We start from the raw sequence: 25,863 nt of genomic DNA, 5'->3' as shown, positions 1-25,863 counted from the left end.
ATACGATTGTTTTCTTTTGACATATAAATATGGATACATATATTAGTCAAATATGAAAATTTATAACCATATCTATATACATTTGCATAAAAATGGATCTAAATGTATTTAGATGCAAGTTGGTTCAGGTTGTAAAGACACTGGAAGTCATGGTACCTGGGACCTATTTTCAAGTCCTGCCCATACTACTTTTAATTTATTACTTAATAAACTGGATGAGGGTTGGTCGCTCCTTCCTTTTTTTTAACAGAAAGAAAGGTCCTTGAACAAAACCGTCTCCACGTTGTCCTTCATCAATAAGAGATAGACAGCCTGCTAAAGGAACTCTTCTCCACTCTCTTTCCATCAATAAGAGACAATTGCCGGCTTATGCTTGTAACAAGCTTCTTGAATAATGCTCTATTTCCAAGGACAGATGTGAACTCAATAAGGCATTCGAAAATAAAAAATAAAATAACAATACGCAATAAAGAACCGGACAAGCATTTTTGCAGAAGTACCCTATAAGGCCTAAACATAATAATCTAACCAGACATCTCTAAAGGAATGCATCCAGTTTCTTTGCCTTGATTGGATGCAGCGGTCTGAAATCCTCCAATCGAAGATTGGAGCTCACACGGATCTCATTCAGAACAGCATCTCCTTTCTCCATTTTGATAACTTCAAGGATGCTACCAAGGACCTCAGATGCAAGCCCGAGCTCCAATAAGCGCCTGGGCTCTTCTCCACTTTCCTGGATTAATTTTCCTATATCTCTGAGTGGAACCACATTTCCAATATAACTTTAGCAAAGATGCGACCAAGAAACTCAGCTGCTCTGGGGAGCAATCATTTACAGCATCCTCCCAGTAAGGAGGAACGATTCAAACCTAGCACAAAACCATGTAGTCTGTAAGATTTCCATTTCATTGAACAAATGGTTGCTTTTGTACTTTAATGGGTTTCATAACCTGGCCATTCATACCCCCAGGATGAAGCTGTACTTGACTACGCAAGCTATCTTGAGACTTTGGCAAAGGTTGACGAGAAGTGTACCAAGAGATCCCTCTCCATGTCTTTCCGCTCAAAGGAGTCTGTGACCCAGGATTGATATCCATGGCAGGATAGAAGTCTGGACAATTCAGCCTCTTTTGCATGCACAAAGATACCTTCCCTTCTCATCCCTGGCACTAGTGAGATTGAAAGAAAGAAAAAAAAATAGCAATCAAACTCCAATCAAGATATAACAATTTTTTTAAAAAAAGGAGGAAAATATATCCACGCAAATTCAAACTTAACAGCATGGCAATTAGTAGACAAGGCATTCGGGCCCTTGTGAATTGAAAGCCAAAAGCATAAGGTTTGAGAAAAATTTCATTTCAGATAACGTGTAAAAAGAAGCCATTCGCGCTCATAAATTGAACAAAATTAATAAAAAAAGTAACAAACCCATAACAGATAATCCACTACACAAGCATGCTTTAGGAAGACAGCTATCAGCCTCCACCCAAAAACCTTAATTACTCAAGAAAAGTCACGTCACGAACAATGAGTGTACAGACCATAGCTTTGTATCCAAATCATAACAATAAAGTGTATTTCAATATTTGAATCAATTTGGAATAATTCATATCCAAAATAAAAACATAAGATTGCTTCTAGTTTGCCTGTGATAGTCACAATTTTTCAACCAGAAAATTAAGAAGGTTTGCTTCCGTATAGACCATGCTTTGCCGTACCGACCCATACCAATTGTACCATATCATACCGATAAGATACCATTACGGTACTAATATAGATAGGTATATGAGCAGAACTAGCCTGAATCAAGCAAAACCGCCCGATACCGACCCATACCACCTAGTTTCAAGCGGCACCATGGCAGAAACTGAGAAAAATGTTGGAAGCTTGTCTTGACATGGAGTACATACCATACCATACTGAACTAACAACATACAGTACGTTCTTAGTACCAATTTTGCGGACCTTGGTATAGGCATGATTCTTCGTACTAGTGCATACTGCCCAATATCGGGCATACCGTACCAAAACAGTACTAAACCAAGACTTGATCGAAGGCGTACCAAATCTCAGTATGTTGAACTTACACCCATATCGAGCACACTTATACTGTACCAGCATGGTACCAATATGGGGTCTGGTACCAAGATGATAAACTACATTAATTTGTGAGCTAAAATGCCTTACTTATCAAAGTAAAACATCCAAGGTTGACCCTTTCGAACAACCAGCTCAATGTCTATAATCTTCCTTTGCAAATCTAGCGCATAAGATTTTATTTGGATCATTGATAGCATAGTAGTAATCCTTTGATTTTGCTAAGGATTAGGATAAAAAAGGGGGAAAACATAGGAAAAGAGGCAAGGTGGGAATGCAATCTATGGTTGCTTATGCATGAAGCTCTACTTTTTGGTAACATGCATGTAAAGTTAGTTATATATAAAATAATTAATTTTTAAAAATACATTTAATGAGAAAATGCTAGTTTCAAGACTCAAAAAGAAACAGGGAAAAGCTCCTCATCTCGCAAAAAAGTCACTAATTTCACAAAGTTCCAAAGGGATATATAGGGAAATAAGGAGGCTAATATACTATAAGAAACGTACGGTTATTCTTAAGGCATACTGATGTAATTAAGAATAGAAAGTTATATGCCTAATCATGGAATACAAATAAAGAGCACAGCAATAGGGAAAAGAAGACAATTGGCTTTAAAGAAATAAAGCAAAAAGGAGAACAACGAGATCATGCTGCACAAACGAGGAAAGAAGTGAAAATGGGAGCAATTTGAAAACTTGCAAGAAAGATGATGATGCATTCTACCAAGTCATTTTCCCACGCATTTGACAGAACAATAGAGAGATCAAACAAACCCAAATAACAGACGAGAATGAATGACATGGAGAAGGGAGAAAATAAAGATGTAGGCAGCTGAAAAGTTCTCTTGCACGCTAGTCATGAATTCTACATAGAGAGTGCCAAATATTATCAAACAGAGAAGAAAATAAATATATTTAGGATTTAGGTTAAAGGGCTAGTAGCAAACATCCTTGAAATTTGTTGATCCAACCGTGGAATTAAATTATACTCTATCTGTTGGTGGAAACCCTAACTTAGTCTATATGATAAGATAACTAAATGTCAAAAGGTTTTCATGTGTCTCATAACAACAATATAGAAAAACCTATAGAAAAAAGCAAAGTGACTTTTCTCCTCGTCATTGGTGCTGCTGCCAGAGGAGAAGCTAATCTGGTGACCCCACAATAGAAACCATAAGTAACAAGGCTGGAACAGCAGGCTCGAGGAGGAGAAACGAACTAAAAAAGCACTACTGGAAACTTAAGAGTGGCTTGATTGTCTAGTGAGGACAAACAACCACTAATCTAGACTGGTTAAAGGAGGCATTAGAGCCCCAACATGCAGAAGATGCTGGAATTTAGGTGCATTTTCTTGATGGTTAAGGATTAATGATAATTTTGAATGCAAGGAAAATGGCCAAAAAAATCCCATGTAGCATAAGCAGACGAGATACGCCAGCAGTAGATGCTAAAGGCTAACTAAGAAGAAAGACGAGTCTTATGCCACACAACAGGTTAAACACCCAAGTGCTGGAAGCTTATCTCAAGCTATGTGAAAGATAAGCAGCTAAGCAGTGTTACTGGAACACTCCAAATTTGGGTTTCCCGATATTCTGGACACTTGGACACTTCATGACATCACTGACTCTTTATACCATCAAATTATGATGATGTATCTACTTTTGGCACTTCTCTATTTAAAGTTTTTAATTCTAACTGATAATTAGAAACCATCTATGAACTAAGGAGCATAAACATAGCCTATACTTCCTTATGTACAGACATCAATACATATTTACACATGCATGTATAAGATATAGACATGCTTCCGCATCTATTTTTAAGAACATGGATAATATTTTTTTGGACACTTGGACACTTGGCATCAGTGTCATGTGTCCAAGTAATATTGCAGCTGAGCATAGCTATTGGTGTAAGTATTCATCTATATATGGGATTGCGTAAAGCATTGCATATTTCAACGGGAACAACCAGACCAATCCAACTGGACTCGTGGATTGGACAGCCCATTTGGGCAAGGCCCACATCAATCTGACCCAACCACCACCGCTCCACCTTTTTTTTCTCCCCAAACAAGCCTGTATCTTGCTGTTTTTTTAACACCGCATTATACAGGCTGGGGTGGGTTGTCAAGAGTTGTGCCCAGATGAGCTGTCCAATCCACAAACCCAGCGAGACTGGTTTGCTGTTCCAGCTAAATTGCTCAAACAAGTCCCTAGGGGTTTCTAAAAAAGTTCCAGTAATTTTAATATTCAACATTTGAGATAAAATTTTAGCCGAATTGTGGATTTTACAGTTATCTGGTCTCTAAGTTGTCCAAGTCAGCAATTACTCATCCCAAGCACCAAATAAGGGCAACCAACCTAACGGGACCCATATTGCTAAGAAGAAAGGCCCTGGAAGTCGTGCACCCCTCTCATCTCATGAACAGGATAGGGCGATGCCTAGTTCCTCTTAGGTACATGAAAGGATAGTAGGAAAAAAATAACAAAGCATGAAAGAAAAGGAGAGAGAGAAAAAGAAAACAAAAAGAGAGGAAAGAAGGAAAGAAAAGAAAGAAAGCTTGGATTGTTGCCTAGGCTGTCCAACCACTATTGCTGTCCCTTTAAGTGCTTCTGCTGTGTACTTTCTCCTTTATTTCTGTCTTTTAAATCATAAACCTGTCCTAGGGTCTATAGGATCTAGACTACGATTTTTTTTAGTGTAAAAAAAGAAGGATACAGCCTAAATCATGACTAAAAGAAATTAGTTATTCTAGACTTTTTATCTCTTTTTTTTCTCTTTGGGCTCAAAAATTCAGCCTAAATCATGGATAACTGGATATAATTTCCTGCCGTCTTTTTTTTTTCCAGCAAGAAAGAATGGAAAGGTAATCCCAATTCAACCAAAAACTCAGATCTTCTCCCAAATTTAGATTTAGCCCTTTCAATGGATTCAATATTCAGATTGAATCAACATTAGATTGGCCTTATCTTTTCCCATGTAGAAGGTTATGGTGGCTCTCGCTTTAATTAAGAGCATGAAGCATAAGTTCTATCACCAAATCCACAACCAAAGGGAGGCTTCCCTGCCTTTAGTGTAAGACCTGCGTGCACTCGTGGCAAGTATCTCATCACATCTGGACTATAAAAGTTATCCCATTTTTTGGGATCATATGAGCACCAAAGGGTTCCCAAGCATTCTTTTTTTACAAAAAAACAATAAGTAAACTACCTTCTTTATTGAATATCTAGCTTATAAGATCTCCTTTTCATCCATCCTGAAATGCCAGGGTTGAAAGTACAAGTAGAATGAAGAGATTCAGGGGGTTTAACAAGCGAAGGCACTGGTTTTGAAATGGAACATTCATATGGTTTCTTCTCACTTGCTATGTGAGTTTTGGCACACTTCGAAAGACATGGTGATGAAGATATTCATAATTCTTCTATAACAGATTTCTTTAAAAAGAGTACCTTATACCATTAGGAAAGATGTGGAAAAAGGGATCATAAACCTTTAAGTTTGCATAGGGTGATTTCAACATTCCTTCTACTTCTATAATAGGGCTTCTCAAGGACATTAGTTTAAGTGTTTCAATGAGAGTTAATGGACAAATCTATGAATTTAAAGTTTTTGAAAAAACCGACAAAAATAAATGCGCCACAAGTAGTTTTGTAAAATATTTGTTATTTGTTGCAGTGTCTTGGGATCATTATCCTTTTTTCTCAAAACTTTGTGCGATCGGCATGTTCATATAATGCAATATCCTGATCAATTATCCCATTGACAGAAGCATATAGATGATAAGCCGATACTTGGCGAGTACATTAGGACAAAAGACAACAATCTCCTCCTTTTAGCTGCTTTTATGCATTTACATGTAACATGTTCCTAGTTAATGTAACATCCTGAGTATAGCAAACATTAAATGGAATAACTGCACAGTTAAATTATTGCATCATTTAACTACTATATCAGATATTACACTTTGAATAGTTGATAAATAAATATTTTCCAATTTCAACAGCTAGATAATGACTTTTAAATGATTATGATTAAATGGCTGCCAGATCATTTATATTCTAGTCCGCATGATGATATTTTTTTAGTCACTGCTAAAACATTTATGCAACAGTTAAAATGATTACAAAAACTGAACAGCTCCTTGAATGTTTAAATGGGTGCCACAGAAGCCGTTAGGCATTGCATGGCTGTTCACAAGACTGCTTAAGCATTTGAGCAGCCACATTGAATATGGATCAAGGGAATGTAAAAAAGAGTAGCAGATGGTAATATAAAATAAGTGATTTGTAAGAGTTATTCTGCTAGTGAAAGAATATGGAAGAATGCCATCAGTCTGGTAGAAAATTATAAACTAGGAATAAGATAAAATATAAGGTCAAAAAAATTAAAGACCACACACAAATTGATGTCCTAGACAAGTAAAAATTAACATCAAAAAAAAAAAATGATCACTAACTTTCTTCTAGCTATGATTAGTGGTTAGTCTAAGTACTGAACAAACCAAAAAAACCTGAGAAGTCAATTTACTATCCAATACTCCAAGGATGATATATTTAGAAGTAGAAATTTCTGAAAGTGAATGACGAGATAGCAACATATCACTTTATGAGAAGCACGTACAGGATAGTCAAGGATGATATATTTCAAAGCAATCTATACAGACAAGCAAACTATATAACAATAAGTATCCTGATAAAGAAAAATTAAATATGTAAATATCCCCTTCCAGAAAAATGAGAGGTCAGATGTCAAATGGGCGTGTTAATATCCATAACCATGTGAAATTATATACTAGTTGGAACATCTTTATGGTTATGAACAACTAAATTCTGTGTTCCCCTGAACTGGCAGTAAGCCTGCAACTGCCATGTAACCTTATTACTGTTTATCCAGCCTTTTTAAGTAATCTTTACCATCAGGAGCAAAATCAATGCTACGCATGCTGTATTATAACATAGAGATCTGTCAACGGTATTCAGAAAAGGGGGGGAAAGGAAAAAGATGTTACCTATAGAATTCCCTTATTGCTGATATTGATTTCTCTTGCAAAACGTCTTCGGACAATGGTTTTGCTTTAGAAGGTGCACCCGCACTGCCACTTAAAGATCCCTGCACATGACCAGCAGGAAGGATGGTTGCTGCAGATTGTTCAAAAGAACAATCTGCAATCTTGTTCCTGCTCCCTAAATAAGTATTACGATCTTGAGGATTCAGTTGATCATGGGGTGCTCCAGAGAACCTATCTGGCATATATTTTGGCACTATTTCTTCTTTTGAGCTATAAGGTATTCTATCAAGTGTCACGCTGTGGCCATTTGGACCAGATGGCATTATACAATTGTCACCACCACTTGGAGAAATATCAGCCAAAGGAGCACTTGACATCGAGACTGAGCTCGAACAGACATACCCCTAGCAAGACCACCTTGTGGGCCAAGGGTAATTGAATCATCATCAGTAGGTCTTTGAGGAAGGGGAAGTGACAATGTTTTACTTTCAAATGGACGTCTATCCTCTAATCGAACATCTTGAGTCCCATACCCATGGACCGGAGGTGATAAGTTGCGTATGCTACCAATCTGGGAGCTTGGAGAAGGCAATATAGTGGATCCCCGTGCACCATAATCAGCAGGTGGTCCTCTTCTTGAGACAGAAATACCAGAACCACGAGCTGATCTACTTGCTTGAGCCTGTCGCTCCTGAGCTGCATCTCTATGCACCTCTTCAATTTTCTTCGGGCCTTCAATTTTCCTCCTTTGTTGCCACTTATTCTTTCTCAGATCAATTGCATCCTTCAGCATGAACCTAACCCGAGATGATAGCTTCTGATTTTTTGATAGTTTTGCCATCATGTCAAAATACGCATCCATATGTTCCTTGGCCTTGGGATGGTCTATTATCTCACCTATTGTACTCATCAGCTTGCACAAAGCTTCAATGTCTTCCTCGTCAGGATTCTGATACTGTCCAAGCAGCTTCTTGATGCATTCATGCATAATTCTCTCTGTCAACATCCTTTTCTTGTACAATTCCCCAATTAACCGGATATTTCCCAGCATACGCCTCCGTGCCTGGATCCTTTTCTCCTCTCTTCTCACTTCAGATTGTTCAGTCTCACCTTCCTCTTTGGCTTTATTAGCCTCAGCTTGCTCTCTCTCCCCTCTTTCAAATTCCTCTTGGCACTTGTTCAGAAGCAACCTTTTAAAGGTAATTTTTTCATTGCCCTCTGTGAAATCAGGTAATTCACTAGCAAGATGGTAACAGAAATCAGCATACATCTCACAGAAAGTCGGCTCCATCAAAGCTTTGTCAAAAATCTGCGAGATTACACCAGTAAGAGTAACAGCATTGTCAATATTAACCTCCTTGACTTGCTGAAATAGCTTCTCAAAATTCTGAGGCGTCAACTTATTCAGTATGGCTTTCAGTTGTCTTTGCTTTGCCTCTTCCTCGTCAGTCACCTTACTGACTAAATATCTATTCTGAGCTTTGTGCATTACTTGTGCAGGTGTTTGAGGAGAAGGAATTAACCCTCTATGAGTGCCGTGCTGCCACCTGTCTGCATCAGCACCATTACGTGGTATCCCTCCCTGAGATGCCAGTGACTGCATTGACCCAGAAAGAATCCCTCCAGCAAACTGACTAGATGACTGCCCACGTGGATGTCTTAAAACCCCATGGTTAACTCCTTGTCCTGGACGCAAGTTCATAATATATGCTCCACGACCAATCTCTGGCTGAAGGTCACGTGCAGAAGCAAAAGAAATAGATGCTTTCATCCATCTATCATCATCAAGAATGCCAAACATCCGGTGATCTGCCCGAGAAGCTCCAGGAGATCTATCAGTAATCCTTCCAGGACTTGGGTAGGGTTCGTGATCAACAATATAGGAAGCACCAACCGAAACACTCATCAAAGCATCAGCTATATCAGATATAACGTCAAACCCTGCAGGAAGAACAGTACACTGCTCAGAAAAGGTCAATAGAAAATCCCTGGAATACTTTCTCCTCATAGTTTCATTTCCACAATCATTCTTTGCTTGACTTGCTTGCTGTCCATCCTCTGATATTCTCAATTTTGGAGTGGAGATATCAGCTGCATCTTCCCAATCATCTACCTCAACTGTGCTCTGTCCATCTCCCTCACTAGCCACAACATCCTTATCAGTATCTGAAGTCACATGTTTTCCATCCACTACTGCAGAACTATCAACACTTTCTGAGATGCAGGTAATTTCATGTTTTTCCTCAGGACCCTTGTACGCATTGTAAAGATCAGAAGTTCCCGCAGCATCAGCCTTCAAATAAATTTCCCTCTTCTTCTTCTTTTTTCCTGAAGACGGCTTACCCCTGGGAGGCTCCAAAGAAGGCTTGTCCTTGGGCCTAGATGACAAAACAGAAACTGGATCCTCACTAGAAAGCTTTGTAACATTTCCTTCCAGTTTTTCTGTCACTTTAGAAGTAACAGGGGCTGAAACAGCAGCTGTCTCCAGATGTGAGGCCTCAGATCCACTCAAGCCATCATCATGGCAGTGTAATGCTTCACTTATATCTGTGATGACATCTGAAGTGGAAAACTTTTTTCTTCAACATTTACGGATGAAAGAGGACTTGAAGGAACCACTTCAGCTTCTATGAAATCTGAAGATGTACCAGCAGAGATGCCTAATTCCTCAGGTGTCTTCTCAATCAAAAAGCTTAGCTCCACTGCTTCAACATAAGAACCAGACTGTTGCCTTTCGGCATCATAAGACTCACAGGCATTTGGACTTTCTAAAATATCTCCTCCGGCCCCATCTTGCTCAACCAACTCAACTGGTTCTGCACCTTGAACACATTCAGTAATAGCAGACATTGGATACAGTTTGGAATTACCAGCATCCCTTAAGGAATCACCAAATATTCCAGTTTTATGATTTTCCTTCTTTGCCACTGTGTCTTGTCCCAGTTCGACATTTAACAAGATAGAATTTTCCCGACTAAAAGTAGGATAGGAATTCTTGGTTACAGTTTCATCCATCTCAAGACCTGTAGAAACTGATGTCTCAGAAGAACCTCTCTCTTTAACTAGAGGTACACTGTCAGCTCTCAGACAAACATCTTGTGCAATTTCCTTCACCAAAATAACTCCAGATGCTTCTGATTCAGTAGGGACTATTTGGCTTTCAACAGCTTTCGAAGTTCTGACTTCAGTAGAACTACTTTGTTCTAAACCAAGTGAAGAAAAACTAGTGGTAGTGGTTGGCATATCAGCCCTGGAAAATTCCTGAACTTTCTCAGAAAGTCTAGATAGTTGCCTTGTTGTTACATCTCCAGAAGCACCATGACTAAATGAAGACAAGTTCACCCTACCTGCAGAATCAGATGTATCTGCCTGCACCATCCAAAAATGTCTCAAAGTTACACATAAATATTGCCCCATAGATAATGCCAACAAAATATATCTTCTAAATGAGAGGGGAAAAAATAAAAAGAATAAGAAACATCAAAAATTTCACACCTGTTGCTGGTGTGGCGAGTGTCTGGGATCCTTCTTGCTGAGCCTTTTCTGGTGATCCTTCAATGAGTCCGATCTTCGAATAGGTTCTTTTCTTCTGCCATCAATTCCTGCATCAATAGGTCCAGAATCCCCATGATGGGCAACAAGAACTGATGAGGATGCAGCCTCTGAGATTTCCAATGGCTGAGTAGCTGATTTGGGCTGCTGAACAGAACTTTCTGGACTGATTTTACTGTCATTTTGATGACAAACTGTGGTTTTTCCAGAAGGCTTTAATATGCTAGGTGCTTCGGCATTGCTTGTGGGCACGCTAACTGTCACTACAGCTGTACCAGCATTATTCCCATGCAAACCAACAACCGGCTTCACCATCTCCTGAGCTGGAGCTGATGGAGCAGAGACAGGTTCAGATAGACTATGCAAAGGAGGCCCAGGTTTGCTGCCAGGCATGGGCTTAAGGACAGAAGGATTCATGAATGAAATGGCTTGGCCACTATCGTCAACTGAATAGCTATATCTTGGTGCCTGTGAACCAGAAGGCATCTGGCTGCTTGTCAAAGGAAGAGAAGTTGAGGTAGGGAAGAACATCTGTGATGGCTTATGAGCATTGGATTGCAATGGAGGATAGTAATGTGGAGTAAAAGATGGACCTTGTTGAGATTGAGATGGTACATTAGGGTGGGGCCTTTGCCCCGGAGAACCACCATCTGTATATAAATCCATCCTTTTGCCAAGTCTCAGCTCCTCATGGGTCTCTGGGTGAGTTATCTTTATGGTGGTCTTGCGAGGAGAACCAAAATTTCCAGGCCGCTTTTGGGCAAATTGTGGGGTGGCAATACCAATTCCCATGCTTCCTAACTGAGGCGGAAGCTGATGACCCATTTGAGGTGCAAAGCCCAAGCCATGTCCCTGGTGCATCATCATATGCGGCTGCAGAGGATGAGACTGGAGACCCTGGAGAAACATCTGTTGCGGTACTTGAGAGACATTTCCAACAGGCAGTGTCATTGGCATTTGCAGTGAGCTTGCTGCCACACCCTGTGACTGCATCTGACGACTGGAGGCACCAAATTGCAAGGGAAGCTGTGGCCGTTGAAAGGCCACTGGAATGGATATTCCAGCTATAGGAAGAACAGAAGAATTGGGTAGTGGTACAGCAGGGGCAGCTGAAATTTGTGAGTACACATCCTGCTTTACCTGGGCAGGAGGGTGAGATTCTCCAGTATTTGATTGGTTAGCACCACTTCTATCCTTCTTAGGTTGCTGCGGATACTGCAATCCAGAGTGTATAGGCATGTTCGGCATCATCCTGAATGAACCATGGCAAGCCTGCATGGTGGAATTCAAGATCATGAAAGAATAACATTAGAAAATTAAAAATATATACAAATTAGAATAACGGCTATTAGGTGTCTATATGACAGTGATCAAAACTTCCTCATAATGGAGACTGAACATGTGGACAAAATAACCTATCCCAAGCCAGAGTAGTTATGCATCTGTTTGACACATATCAAAAAGTCATATGGTGTTTGATTCATCAAACTAATAAAGCTATCTAGCACTACAAGTCATGTAGAACATGAACAGCTACGGGAATGTAATGTTGGTTCATCCATCACCAAAGCAAAGTTATTTCAATAATCAACTTGCAGCGCCCACTTTTTTTTCTCGTGTGAAAAGTTAATTCTAAAAATCCAGCACAAAACCTGGTCCTGCTTCTGCTCATCCAGATTAGGTGGAGCTGAGGTAGTCCGAGTGGGAATCTATATCAATCATAATAAATTTTGCCAAGTCAGAAGGTGTATTACGTAAGAAAAAATAAACAAGAGCCGAAATAAATAGCATAAAGTTCAACAAGAAGCATGAAGCAAGAATATAAAGCATGAAGCAAGAATATATACCTCAATGCCATCTATGAGAGCAGGACTTATAGACCCAAATTGAAGAGTATATGTCTCGGTTTCATTGCCTGAGGGGAAGGAATCATTTCCCAAATAAGCCTAATTGAATAATAAATTTAAAAAAAGAAAGTTTTTACATGTGACCTCTTGCAGAGACATTATCACCATTGCAGCAAACCATGCTTCCAATTATAACAGTGGGTATGGAAAGGAGGAAAGACATCCTAGCGTACACAATCCACTGGAGTAAACATTCAAAAAACGTCAGTAAATGCTCAACAAATTACCTTTAGCTGGAGTTGCAAGGTCTGCCGAATCTGAAGCTCCTGCAGCAGACTGAGAAATTGGAGCCCTTGGGTGGTGGGCTTGAGAGTTTCTCGGGATGGGCGCATCCACAGGTTTTGCAGCACTTGGCACTGGTGAATCAGATAATCCTGAATGTCAGGAAGATGAGTAAAATTTAAGGGTATAAATATTTTTCCCTTTTTTTCACCATTCCAATCTACACTTCTCAGGTACCACTCAAACCAAGCGATCAACCAAAATTGATAAATATCAATAAAAATAATAATCATAAATAACGGAGAAATTTGAACAACCACGCAAGGGTGGCTGGACATGAGTACCATTCTGCACCGCCCGCGTAGGAACAGGAGCTGCAGCGGCAGCGGTAACACTCGCCTCCGGACTCGAACTCGAGGGGTTTGCCGTAGATGAACCTCCTTGTCCATTTCCAGGCTTCTTGAAACTAGAAACAAACAAGAAAATCGCAATAAAAACCCGAACTTTTGAATGCCCATTTATCCAAATCAACGTAAAAGGTGTACTCCATCAAGAAAAAGGGCATCACAGGCGTCAGGGAAGATAAAGTCTTTACCTCCGATTCGTCGAGAGGGGCGGGTGGCTCGATGAAGCAGAGGGAAAAGAGGAGGAATAGGAGAGCTGGGGACGAGGGGCGAAGCCCCCGGCCTTCCCGCGGCCGCCGCCGGAATATCCCCTGTGCTGGCCGTAGTTGCCGGAACGACCACTCTTCCTCAGCTGCTGGCCGTCACTTTTATCTGCCCTGGATTGATTGAAGGACATAAATCCGTCTTTTCTTCCACACACCTATAGCACCAAAAATCAATGTCAAAAAAAAAAAAACAAACAACAAATCCCATCAACCGATCAAAACCGACGAGATATCCAAGATTTCACCATCCCCATATCCCAGAAAGAAAAAAAAAAAAACACAGAAGAATCAAAATACATCACGAAAAAGCGGAAAAAGAAACAATTTTAACGCATTGGCGAATTCGATTTCGAGGGTTTTGAGATCAATCTCTCACCTGAAGCCTTCGAAGAGATAGAATCCCTGATTCGAAAAACGGTCGAATGTGGAAGAAAAGAGAGAAGCGCGGATTCGAAATGGTTCTTTAGAAAAGGGGAGAAAGTATATATACGATAAGGAATAATTAAACAAATTAAGAAAAAGGTTAAGAAGAGCAGGGAACAAACTCCTCTTCTACTTCTTGGTGGACCCGGTCTACGGCCCATGTTCAATTCCTCTAAATTGTTCTTTATTCCATGATGACGCAAGATTTTTCCAGCAATTAAAAGGACTTAAGATTTTATTGATTACGACCGTTGATCAAGTGGAGTCAGTTGCTTCATGATTTGCCAACTTTTGAGGGATTGAGTCTGTCAGGAAGCAATTTATCTGGGAATAAAGAAGGTATAAAGCTTAATTATTTAGGAGGCACATGAAAACTCAAATCTTGGAGCATCATCCAATGGTAGATTCACATGAAGAATTTTTTTATTTTTTTGTGCGAAAGATACAACAATGATCCTTTTTATCGGGCGAACCAACCAGCCAATTAGATCGCACGGGATTGCTCATGGTTGGATATTTTTTCACAATGAATTGCTCATGGTTGGATATTTTTTCACAATGAATTGTTGAGCTCATTTGGTAAGTTTCTTATCGGAGAAACCAAGGGGTTAATTTTCCTTTCATTTAGCAAAAAATTTTAAAAAAGATATGAACAAGAAACATTTATGGACTCAAATTTGCTTGCCCCAGTGCCAAGAATAACAATCAAGGAAAGTTGTCACAAGCTATTACTCAAATTTATTTCCCAATTATAATGAAATAAGAATAGTACTACTATTCTAGCTGGCATAATAACTTATTCCTGAACTAGAAGCATTAAGAGTGTAGATCACAAGGCAACACAATCTTGAATGGATTATGGTGGGCCCCCTGGCCAATTTGTGAAGTAAATGTCAGCTTCAGTATCCCAACTACTCCTCTTTGTGTTCCCCCCAAGATAATGGATGTAGACGGGAAGACAAACCGGGTGGAGATCTTTTGTGGTACTTTTTTTGAAGTCCTTTTCTGGTTACCCTTTGGTGCCGCAAAGGATGTGATTGTTTAATTAAATACAAAGAAAGGCTCGAGATGACATCAGGGTGGAGGTGAGTTGATGGCGGAGTCAGCATATAAAGTACATAAACATGCACGCAAAATGCTATGAGATTTTGCTTACATGGGAAGCAAGTTTTTAGCGTGGTTTTGGTGTGATAAGGAGATAAAAGATCATAAAGTAATGATGTGCAACATGGATGCAGAGCCGGCCCGGGCCCTAGGCGACTGAGGCGGTCGCTTAAGGCCCCGAGCTAATGCAAGGCCCCCGGGAGGCTGACCAAAAGGAAGCAAAGGCTCTGCTCTGGGGCTGGCTACGAGTCTTCTCCCTTGATGGAAAGGAGGTGGAGAGTTTCCTGGCCTGCAGAGGGGCAATTTGGGATGTTGGGGACAGTAGTTTTGTTTTGGGTGGGGAGAGCGAGAGAGAGAGAGAGTGGGGAGGGATTTGGTTGGCTTGATAGACACCTGAAGCCACTCTTATCTTTCATCCCTTCTCTTTTTTGGTTTTGGTCTTGGTTTTTCTTCCCTCACATTACTCCTGATCCAGCTGGGCCATCCGGAAGAAAGATAGGGGGATTGGAGATGGACTTCTTCGAGGGTGGAGATTCTTTTAGTTTTCTCCTCTCGGTTTCTTCTCCCCTCTTGGGTGGTAGAGAGAGAAAAGGAGGGAGGGAGTTTAATGGCTGCTGTGCTGTGATGTTGCAGTTGCCGCTTGGGTACTTACTTGAGGGGGAGATGGTGGGATGGGGTGAATTTCCCATAATGACCCTACTTTCTCTTATAGAGAGGTTCCTTTATGGAAAAATTCTTTCCTTTACCTTGACTATGAAGAGCCATGGGATGACCTTTTCCTATTTGGCTCTTGCTTGACATGGTAAACAGTATTGCCAAGCATTATCTCAGTTATTTAATCAGTTTCATGGCCCTTCATTTAGTATAATTACTTTTATGTACTTCCATTCAAAAATTATATTAAATAAAAAAGGCTTTTTGTCTATCTTTGTTAGATTCATGTATTTTTATTAAAATAGTGTACTTGATAGCTATCTATTTTTATATATTTTTTAAGTATTTTATATTTATTAAAAAAAATTATTAAAAAAAAAGCCTCGTTCATTGGATTCGCCTTAGGCCCCAGAATGTAGTGAGCCGCCCCTGCATGGATGCAAAGGATTCTATGTCACGCTCCAGATTTGAAGTATGATATAGCTGTGCTACCGAAAGGTACAATCTATGATAATACGAAGCCATCATTATCATCATCTATGGCATCATCATCAGATGAATGGTTATCACAAGCAAAGCATGGAAGAAAGACAATCGTGCACCTTTCAATCTTTCTTTTTGGAAAGTCCAAAGTGTTTTGTAACATAGTGGGGTGGGGACAGTTTGTTTTGTTCTCAAGAGGGCTCGTTCAGGGGAGCCTGCATCAAAATTTGTTTATTTCTAGAGGATGTCCAAGCTCACCACATACCCATCACTCTCCTGTGAAGAAACGAACGAGGAATTTTCCTTGGAATCCTCATCAGTTCTGTCTCCTTGTCGAAGTCCTAAAGTTGATTTTAGGACAACTTGACATGTCCTTTTTTTTTTTTTTTTTGAGAGAGAGAGAGAGAGAGGAATAATTTGGCATGTCAAGTATGTGCTTGGATTATTTAGTTGCTGCACAAATGCTGTGGGATCCAGCAATTTTGTTTTTTCACAACTTTGAAAGCTATATATTGTTTAAATTATGAGAAATATTTATGCTAGCATAATGATTTAAATTAGTGCATTATATGTTTTTTTTCTACTGTTCTTGAATTGCAATAATAAAAAAATTCAATAGTCAAATTTTTGTTGTACGGTAAGAAATGAACTTTAATGATAGCTAAATAAAAATTCGTCATTAGTAATAGTGTTATTAATATTAATATCATTTATACCGATTTTGCATGATATACCAGGTACAGTTTCATCGAATGTAATATAATAATGCAACAAATTATAATAAACAAAAAACTTCAAAAGTCAAAATTTTTGTTACATAATAAACAATGAATTTAATGATGATAGAGCAAAAACTTGTGAATGGAGAATCGTCTCCATACAAAAACTCCAATTGGTAATACCGGCATCAATAATACCAATCTTGCACAATATGCGAGGTACAAGTTTTCTTCTTTTTCCGACTATTCTTAAAATATAATATATTAATTTAATAAACAATAATTGAAGGCTTCAATAGCAACATTTTTATTAATATATTAACTAATAAGTTTTAATAATTATGAAGGACATTAATACCTGTATTATTAATATATGTTGCAAATAAATAATGGATTTAATGATGACCAAATATATTAATATTAATATCATTAATAAGCCAGCATCCTCATTGTGCATGGAGAGCCATTTACAAAATAAGCCTCCATTCATATGATTTATCATTTAAAATGCAGAAAAATATATGCTTATTTTGATCTAGGGTGAATACATACATGCAATCTTTTGGTCTTAGCTAAATGTCAAGACCATCATTTGTAAGGTTGCAAATGGGTCAGGTTGACCTATGACCCGACCCAACCTACTTAAACTTGATTTAAGGATCTTTGGGGTCGGGTTGGATTTCAAATTTAGATTTGTTCTATATTTCGAGTCATGCCAGGTTTACTTAGTGCTGACGCAACCTGACCTGATTCGATTGTTATGTGGGTCTATATGGATCTTCTGACCTATAATCCGACCTGACACAAGTTTGTGAGTTTTGTGTTAGTACATAATTAAACAAACTTCAATTTTGGAATGGCTTAACAAAAAAAATAGATTAAAAAACTGAAAACTATAAATGATTGAATCTTTAATTTGCTAGATTTCTCGACCTTGTTCCTTATTTTACACCATGATTTATAAATAAGTAATCATAAACCAAGTCGTGCAAGTTTATTTTAATGGATGGTTTAACTCATATACAAATCTTAGCATGTAGAAAATCTATAAACTACATTTATAAACATCACCTATGCACAATACAATAGAAATGAAAGTATAGTTCTTCTAAGCAATAAGAATTGTATGCCAAAATTTGTAGAACTATTTAATGGCAGCATCCATCATTAATTAATTAGTTTGAAATAAATAGTGTCAACATCCCACCGATCCAAGCTTCTTTATCTAATTTTATTCATATGACATAAGGTGTTTTATCAAACTAGATAATTGAGTAATATCCTTATATAGAAAATTTGACATTTAGATTGTAGATGGATAATGTCACTGGCTTGGCATTCTATCCATGCTTTGTTTCAATTTATTAGATATCTTTATACATAATAATTTGTATAATCCATAAGGAATGCTCGACTTATAGAACTCTCTTCAATTGTTTTCCCAGCCTTGTTGGAAAAATATTGTCATGCTGAATGTGTCTTAACGTGCTTCCAAAGAGATATTTATGTCTTATGATGAAACTAGGATTTTTTTTTGTACAAATTTAACTTTTTCACTTTAGAACTCCATATGTATGATCCAGATCTGATCCAGAGCCAACCTGGATCTGATTAAAATCCAATTTTTTCAGGATGGGACTGGGTTATATGGATCTAACCTAATGTGAATCATCCGTTCGGTCAAATGCTTTGGACGTGGACCTAACCCAACCTGACCCAATCTTCTATTAGGTTGTATCTAGGTCCAACATTAGGACCCAAACAAGAAATCAGATCAGGTCGTGGTCAAATTATGTCCTGATCCAACTTGACCCATTTGCACCTTTAATCATTTGGACCTTGCTCTAAGTTGAGGATCCAACCTACATTGTCAAATTATCATAAATCTACTTTACATCATACTTTTTACCAATATAACCCACTAAATTAGCATCTAAAGCATTTTGAATAACTGCTCCGGCCAAGAATTAATCGGCAAAGAAACCAATTCAATTTACCAATCCAAGGGTTAACATTTATACAATTAATGCTACTTACTATTTCTAATCAAATCACTTTGGGTACTAATATAGAGAACTCAGGAAACAATGAGGTTAACTTGTTTGGATCTAACAGACAATCCTAGTTGACAAACATATACAAATGCCTGGTTGCATCTACAGTTTTTCAAAATAAGTAAAAAATAAAAATCAAAAACTATTTGAGTTTGCTATCAAAGAACTGATGCCCTTCAAGGCCCCTTAATATGTTGAATCCTGGTCCAATATCATAGAAATCAAAGATCTACATCAATAATTTGTGTCTATTGGTTTATATAGTGCCTCGTTAGGAACAAATGTGAGTGGGCCTACACTTCAACTTCAAATTATCTCTGAGGAGGATGGGGGTTAAATGAAGGGAAATGTGCCATCCCAAGTCCTCCCAATTGGCCTTAGGAACCTTCTTTTCTATGGCAAGCTAGTGGTGATTATATAAAAAGAAATGAAAAGGTGCATCTTCTTCAAGAGGGCTTGTAACTACCAGATGGTTCTCGGAACAAGCAGTTCCTATCCTCCACTCTTGGGAAGCCATCACCCCATTGAAGGTAGGGGAGGTCTTCTAAGTTTCGATCATCATTCTCGAAACCAAAGTACACCATATCGGCTAGAACTGAATGGTACAGGACATATCATACCATACCAATATCCAGTATAAGTGGCTTAACGACATATGGTGCGCCAAAAAATACTTCGTACCATACTTACTGACACTATGCTAATATGGTACTTGCATGGGGTCCGATACCGAGATAGCAAACCTGGCTCAAACCTATATTGTAAACTACATCTCCCTCCTAATTTTGCTATTGTTTTGTATGTTCTGGACCTTGCCTCATGGCTTACTTTTGAATTTTCTTCGCGAACTCGATGTAAAAGAGCTAGTCTCCCCCTTTGCCAACCTCTTCAAAGAAAAGTTTAATTGTATAAAAATATAAAAATTATTACTCATCAATTTTTATAGGTTGTTTTGAATTCTCAATTTCCAGAGTAGGTCTAAACGTCACTCCTCTAGAAAATGATCAAATGAGTAAGAATTATGTGAATTAAGCATCTTAGGAGTTATCTTAGGAGTTTAGTGCACCGCAGAAGATCCTTGCTCATTCCGTATCCCTCTTTCAATCTTTCTTTTTGGAAAGTCAAAAGTGTTTTGTAACATAGTGGAGTGGGGACAGTTTGTTTTGGTCTCAACAGAGCTCGTTCTGGGATCCTGCCTCAAAATTTGTTTATTTCTAGGGGATGTCCAAGCTCACCACATACCCATCACTCTCCTGTGAAGAAACAAACGAGGAATTTTCCTTGATCATCAGTTCTGTCTCCTTGTCGAAGTCCTAAAGTTGATTTTAGGACAATTTGACATGTCTTTTTTTTTCAGAGAGAGAGAGAGGGGAATAATTTGGCATGTCAAGTTTGTGCTTGGATCATTTAGTTGCTGCACAAATGCTGTAGGATCCAGCAATTTTGTTTTTTTACAACTTTGAAAGCTATATATTGTTTAAATTACCAGAAATATTTATGCTAGCATAATGATTTGAATTAGAACATCATACGATTTAAATTAGTACATCATAACAAAAAATTTCAATAGTCAAATTTCTGTTATACATTAAGGAATGAACTTCATTGGTAGCCAAATAAAAATTCGTCATTAGTACTGGTGTCATTAACATTAATATCATTAATACCGATCCTGTATGTCATCGAATGTAATAGAACAATGTATTAAATTATAATAAACAAAAGACTTCAAAAGTCCAAATTTTTGTTACACAACAAGCAATGAATTTAATGATGATACAACAAAACTTTGTGAATGGAGAATCATCTCCATGCTAAAACTTCCGTTGCTAATATTGGAATTAACAATACCGATCTTGCACAATATTCCAACTATACTTAAAATATAATGTAACAATTTAATAAACAATAATAGAAGGCTTCAACAGCCAAATTTCTATTAATATATTAACTAATAAGCTTTAATAATTACTAACGACATTAATACCTGTATTATTAATATATGTTGCAAATAAATAATGGATTTAATGATGACTAAATATTTTAATATTAATATCATTTATATGGTCAAGTATATTAATAACGAACTCATTAATACTAGCATCCTCATTGTACATGGAGAGCCATTCACAAAATAAGCCTCCATTTTATATAATTTATCATTTAAGATGCAGAAAAATATATGCTTATTTTGATCTAGAGTGAATACACACATGTAGTCTTCTTGGTCTTAGCTAAATGTCGGGACCATCATTTGTAAGGCTGCAAATGGGTTGGGTCAACCCAACCCAACCTACTTAAACCTAATTTAAGGATATGTGGGACCAGGTTGGATTTCAAATTTAGATCTGTTCTATCTTTCGAGTCAGATTTGGGTTTATTTGAGTTCTAACATGACCCGACGTGATTTGATTGTGACATGGGTCTATTTACGGTCTTCTGACTATTATCCAATCCGACACAAGTTTTGTGGGTTTTGTGTTAGTATATAATTGAACAAACTTTAATTATGGAATGGCTTAACAAAAAAAGTAGGCTAATAAACTGAACACTATAAATGATGAAATCTTTAATTACCTTTGTTGTTAGATTCTTTAACCTTGTTCCTTATTTTACACCATAATTTTTAAATAATTAATCATAGACCAAGTTGTGCAAGTTTATTTTAATGGATGGTTTAACTTATATACAAGTCTTAGAATGTAGAAAATCTATATAAACTGCATTTATAAACATCACCCATGCACAATATAGTAGAAATGAAAGTATAGTGCTCGGAAGCACTAGGAATTGTATGCCAAAATTTGTAGAACCATTTAATGATGGCATCTATCATTAATTAATTAGTTTGAAATAAATAGTATCATCATCCCACCGATCCAAGGTTTTTGATATAATTTTATTCGCATGACATAGGAGATGTTATGTCAAACTAAATAGTTGATTAATATCCTTAGATGGAAAATTTGACATTTAGATTCTAGATGGATACTGTGAGTGATTTGGCATTCTATCTATGCTTTATTTCAATTTATTAGATATATTTAAACATAATAATTTGTATAATCCATAGGGAATGCTTGACGTTTAGAACTCTTTTCAATTGTTTTTTGAGCTTTGTTGGAAAAATATTGTTATGTTGAATGTGTTATAACGTACTTCCAAAGAGATATTCATATCTTATGATCAAACTAAGATTTTCTTCTGTCAAAATTTAACTCTTTCACTTTAAAACTCCATATGTGTGATCTAGACCCGATCCAGAGCCAACCCGGGTCTGATCCCAATCCAATTTTTTCGAGATGGGATAAGGTTATATGGATACAACCTGACCCAAATAATCCATTCGATCAAATGCTTTAGCCATGGACCAACCTATCTTGACCCAATCTTCTATTAGGTTGGATCTAGGTCTAACATTAATTCCCGAGCACGAAACCGGGTCAGGTCGGAGTCACTCATGTCCCAATCTGACTTGACCCATTTGCACTCCTAATCATATGGACCTTGCTCTAAGTTGAGGATCCAACGTACGTTGTCAAATTATCACAAATCTACTTGACATCATATTTTTTACCAATATAACCCAATAAATTAGCATCTAAAGCATTTTGAATAACTGCTCTGACCAAGAATTAATCGACAAAGAAAGCAATTCAATTTACCAATCCGAGGGTTAACATTTATACAATTAATGCTATTTACTGTTTCTAATCCAATCACTATTTGGGTACTAATATAGAGAACTCAGGAAACAATGAGGTTAACTTGTTTGGATCCAACAGACAATCCTAGTTGACAAACATATACCAATGCCATGTTGCATCTACGGTTTTTCAAAATAAGTTTAAAAAAAATCAAAAACGATTTGACTTTGCTATCAAAGAACTGATGCCCTTCAAGGCACCTTAATATGCTGAATCATGGTCCAATATCATAGAATTCAAAGATCTGCATCAGTAATTTGTCTATTGGTTTATATTCTATCAACTCCTCCCAGAAATTCCTAAAACATGACTTAAAGCTTCAAATATAGAGCCTCATTAGGAACAAATGTGGCCACGTAGCAGCCCCCACTGGCCCCCCGTCCTGCCAGAAGAATGTTCGATGCGGGCAGAAATAGCCGTGTGTTGGGCACCCCGACCGGTTTTACTCATACCCTCCCCACCCGTGGATCCGTCTCAGCTACCCCTCTGGGCTTTGGCTCGAGTCCCACGTATGAGTACGTCACACCAGGCACCACCCCAGCTCCTAGAGGTCCAAGAAGCGTTCCGATGCCTCATGTCCAAGTAGTGGCCGAAGCCATATTTTAATCAACGCTGCAGCGACTCGAACTTGGGACCATGAGGATAGAAATTACGCCCAGTACCACTAGGCTACCACCTTGGTGGCAAAGGTGCATCTTCTTCAAGAGGGCTTGTAACTACTAGATGGTTCTCAGAACAAGACAGTTCCCATCCTCCTCTCTTGGGAAGCCATTACCCCACTGAATGCAGAGAGGTCTTCCAAGTTCTGGTTGTTATCCTCGAAACTAAGGTAGACCATACTGGCCCAAACTAGATAGTACAGAACATACCGTATCATACCAGTTTGGTACCAGTATCCGATATGGATGGCGTACCGAGTATGTCACTATTCGGTGCGCCAAAAAAAATTTCGTACCATACCATACCAATACTATACTAGTGTGGCACCAATACAGGTCTGGTATATCAAGATAGCGAGTTTGGCTCAAAACTATCTTCTTTATTGTAAATGTCCCTCGACCGAAGATTGCCCCCGGGTCCAATTTCCAGCAACAGTTGGCGCTAGAGGAAGGGCCTGAGTAGCAGTCATGAAGTTGAGAAGTAAGGGAGCCTCCAACGTCTCCCGGCGTCCCCCGCAAAGTCCTGGACGCTCCGTCCAGAATTCTCCAACTCCGGCTGACCCAGTTCCTCAGGTCCAGCCGGAACAGTTCAATGCCTTAGTACAACAAGTCCAGGCCCTGGCCGCCGCCGTTCAGGGCCTGCGACGCGAGGAAGCTTTACCAACGCTTCCCCCGCGGGCCCAGGTCCCGCCGGAATTTCCTCCCAACGGCCCGGTTCTCTCCGGCCAGAATTTACATGGCTCCTCCAGAGCCAACAACGAAGAGCGGACTTCCCCCAGAGAGAGCTACCGGGGGAAGATTTCAACAGAAGACTCCAGCCTTCTGAGGCTGAGTCAGCCCCGGACCGCCGTGAGCCGGCGCAAACCGCGGCGACAATCCCGCGGGTGGGGGACCTCGTCCTCAGAAGAGCCGAGGCTTCTCAACCGACCGAGCAAGGAAAGCTCGCCCCAAATTAGGAAGGGCCGTATCAAATCGCCCGAGTACAACGACCAGGGGCGTACAAATTGAAGTCCCTGGAGGGGACTCTGATCCCGCGAAGTTGGAACTCTGAGAATCTACGAGTGTACTACCAATGAAACCCCATGGGGTTTAAGACGATCGGGACCATAGATTCAATCTCTTTTCTGCGAATGAATCGCCTATTTCAATGATTACAATTCTCTTCTAATGTTGGGTCGTTTTGTGATCCTCAGATTTCTCGACTGAGATCGGGATGCCCCGAGGCTCGACCGTAGAGTCCGAAACTCCCTCGACCTCGGGAAGTATCGCAGGACGATGAGACATCGGCTTGGCGCAAGATTCCCTCGACTAAGGTCGGGATGCCCCGAGGGTCGACCGTAGAGAACCAGACTCCCTCGACCTCGGGAAGCGTCGCAGGTCGGTAGAGCGTGCCCAGACCCGCCGACCTGACGAACGATCCCTCGACTAAGGTCGGGATGCCCCGAGAGTCGACCGTAGAGAACCAGACTCCCTCGACCTCGGGAAGCGTCGCAGGTCGGTAGAGCGTGCCCAGACCCGCCGACCTGACGAACGATCCCTCGACTAAGGTCGGGATGCCCCGAGGGTCGACCGTAGAGAACCAGACTCCCTCGACCTCGGGAAGCGTCGCAGGTCGGTAGAGCGTGCCCAGACCCACCGGCCTGACGAACGATCCCTTGACTAAGGTCGGGATGCTCCGAGGGTCGACCGTAGAGAACCAGACTCCCTCGACCTCGGGAAGCGTCGCAGGTCGGTAGAGCGTGCCCAGACCCGCCGACCTGACGAACGATCCCTCGACTAAGGTCGGGATGCCCCGAGGGTCGACCGTAGAGAACCAGACTCCCTCGACCTCGGAAAGCGTCGCAGGTCGGTAGAGCGTGCCCAGACCCGCCGACCTGATGAACGATCCCTCGACTAAGGTCGGGATGCCCCGAGGGTCGACCGTAGAGTCCCAAACTCCCTCGACCTCGGGAGGCACCACAGGTCAGCAAAGCGTCCACAGACCCGCCGACCTGATGCGAGATCCCTCGACCAAGGTTGGGGCGCCCCGAGGTCCGACCATAGGGTCTCAAGCTCCCTCGACCTCGCAAAAAGCTACAAATCAATAAAGTCTCCCCAAATCCTCTCAACCTCGGCGGGTGCCGTCGGGTCCGTGAGAAGCCCGAGCCCCCTTAAAGTCAAAAATGACTCCGGAGGTCGACGAGGGAGGGAGGCAACCTACTCCGCCATGTGAAGCACAACTCTGAGAAGGCAAGAGGTACATCTAACTCGACGCCCTCCTTGTCAAATTTTATCTACATACTGCTAAGCGGAATCTCATCCAACGTTGGAGTCTTATCTCGCCCCAAAGCCGGGCTTCTCCAATGGGTCGGCTTAAGACCGATCTCCTAACCACATTATGCATGCTCCGCTCATCAAGTCTCCACAATTTGTACAAAGTCTTCATAAATTAGGGCCCAACACGGCCCCCATGCGTAAACTCCGATGTTTAGCTGAGAAAGTGGTCCCGGCCGCGAGTGTACCAGCCAAACACAGATATCAAGGCAATCTTTGAAAATCCCAGCCTTGCTTACCGAAATCTCGGCAGAGTCCGAGAACGATAACTATGAAAACCTTCGGC

At 39.9% G+C, this 25,863-nt stretch overlaps 1 pseudogene; it reads right to left on the bottom strand.

Annotated features, from left to right (window-relative positions):
• Positions 1-1,120: 1,120 nt before the first annotated feature.
• On the bottom strand, positions 1,121-13,964 carry LOC120104470 (annotated as a pseudogene).
• Between the last annotated feature and the right edge of the window lie 11,899 nt (positions 13,965-25,863).

The sequence above is a fragment of the Phoenix dactylifera genome, chromosome 18, assembly GCF_009389715.1.
Source record: "Phoenix dactylifera cultivar Barhee BC4 chromosome 18, palm_55x_up_171113_PBpolish2nd_filt_p, whole genome shotgun sequence".
In the NCBI taxonomy this organism is placed as follows: domain Eukaryota; kingdom Viridiplantae; phylum Streptophyta; class Magnoliopsida; order Arecales; family Arecaceae; genus Phoenix; species Phoenix dactylifera.
Note: the sequence above shows the minus strand (reverse complement) of the source record. Positions and strands in the feature narration are given on the sequence as shown.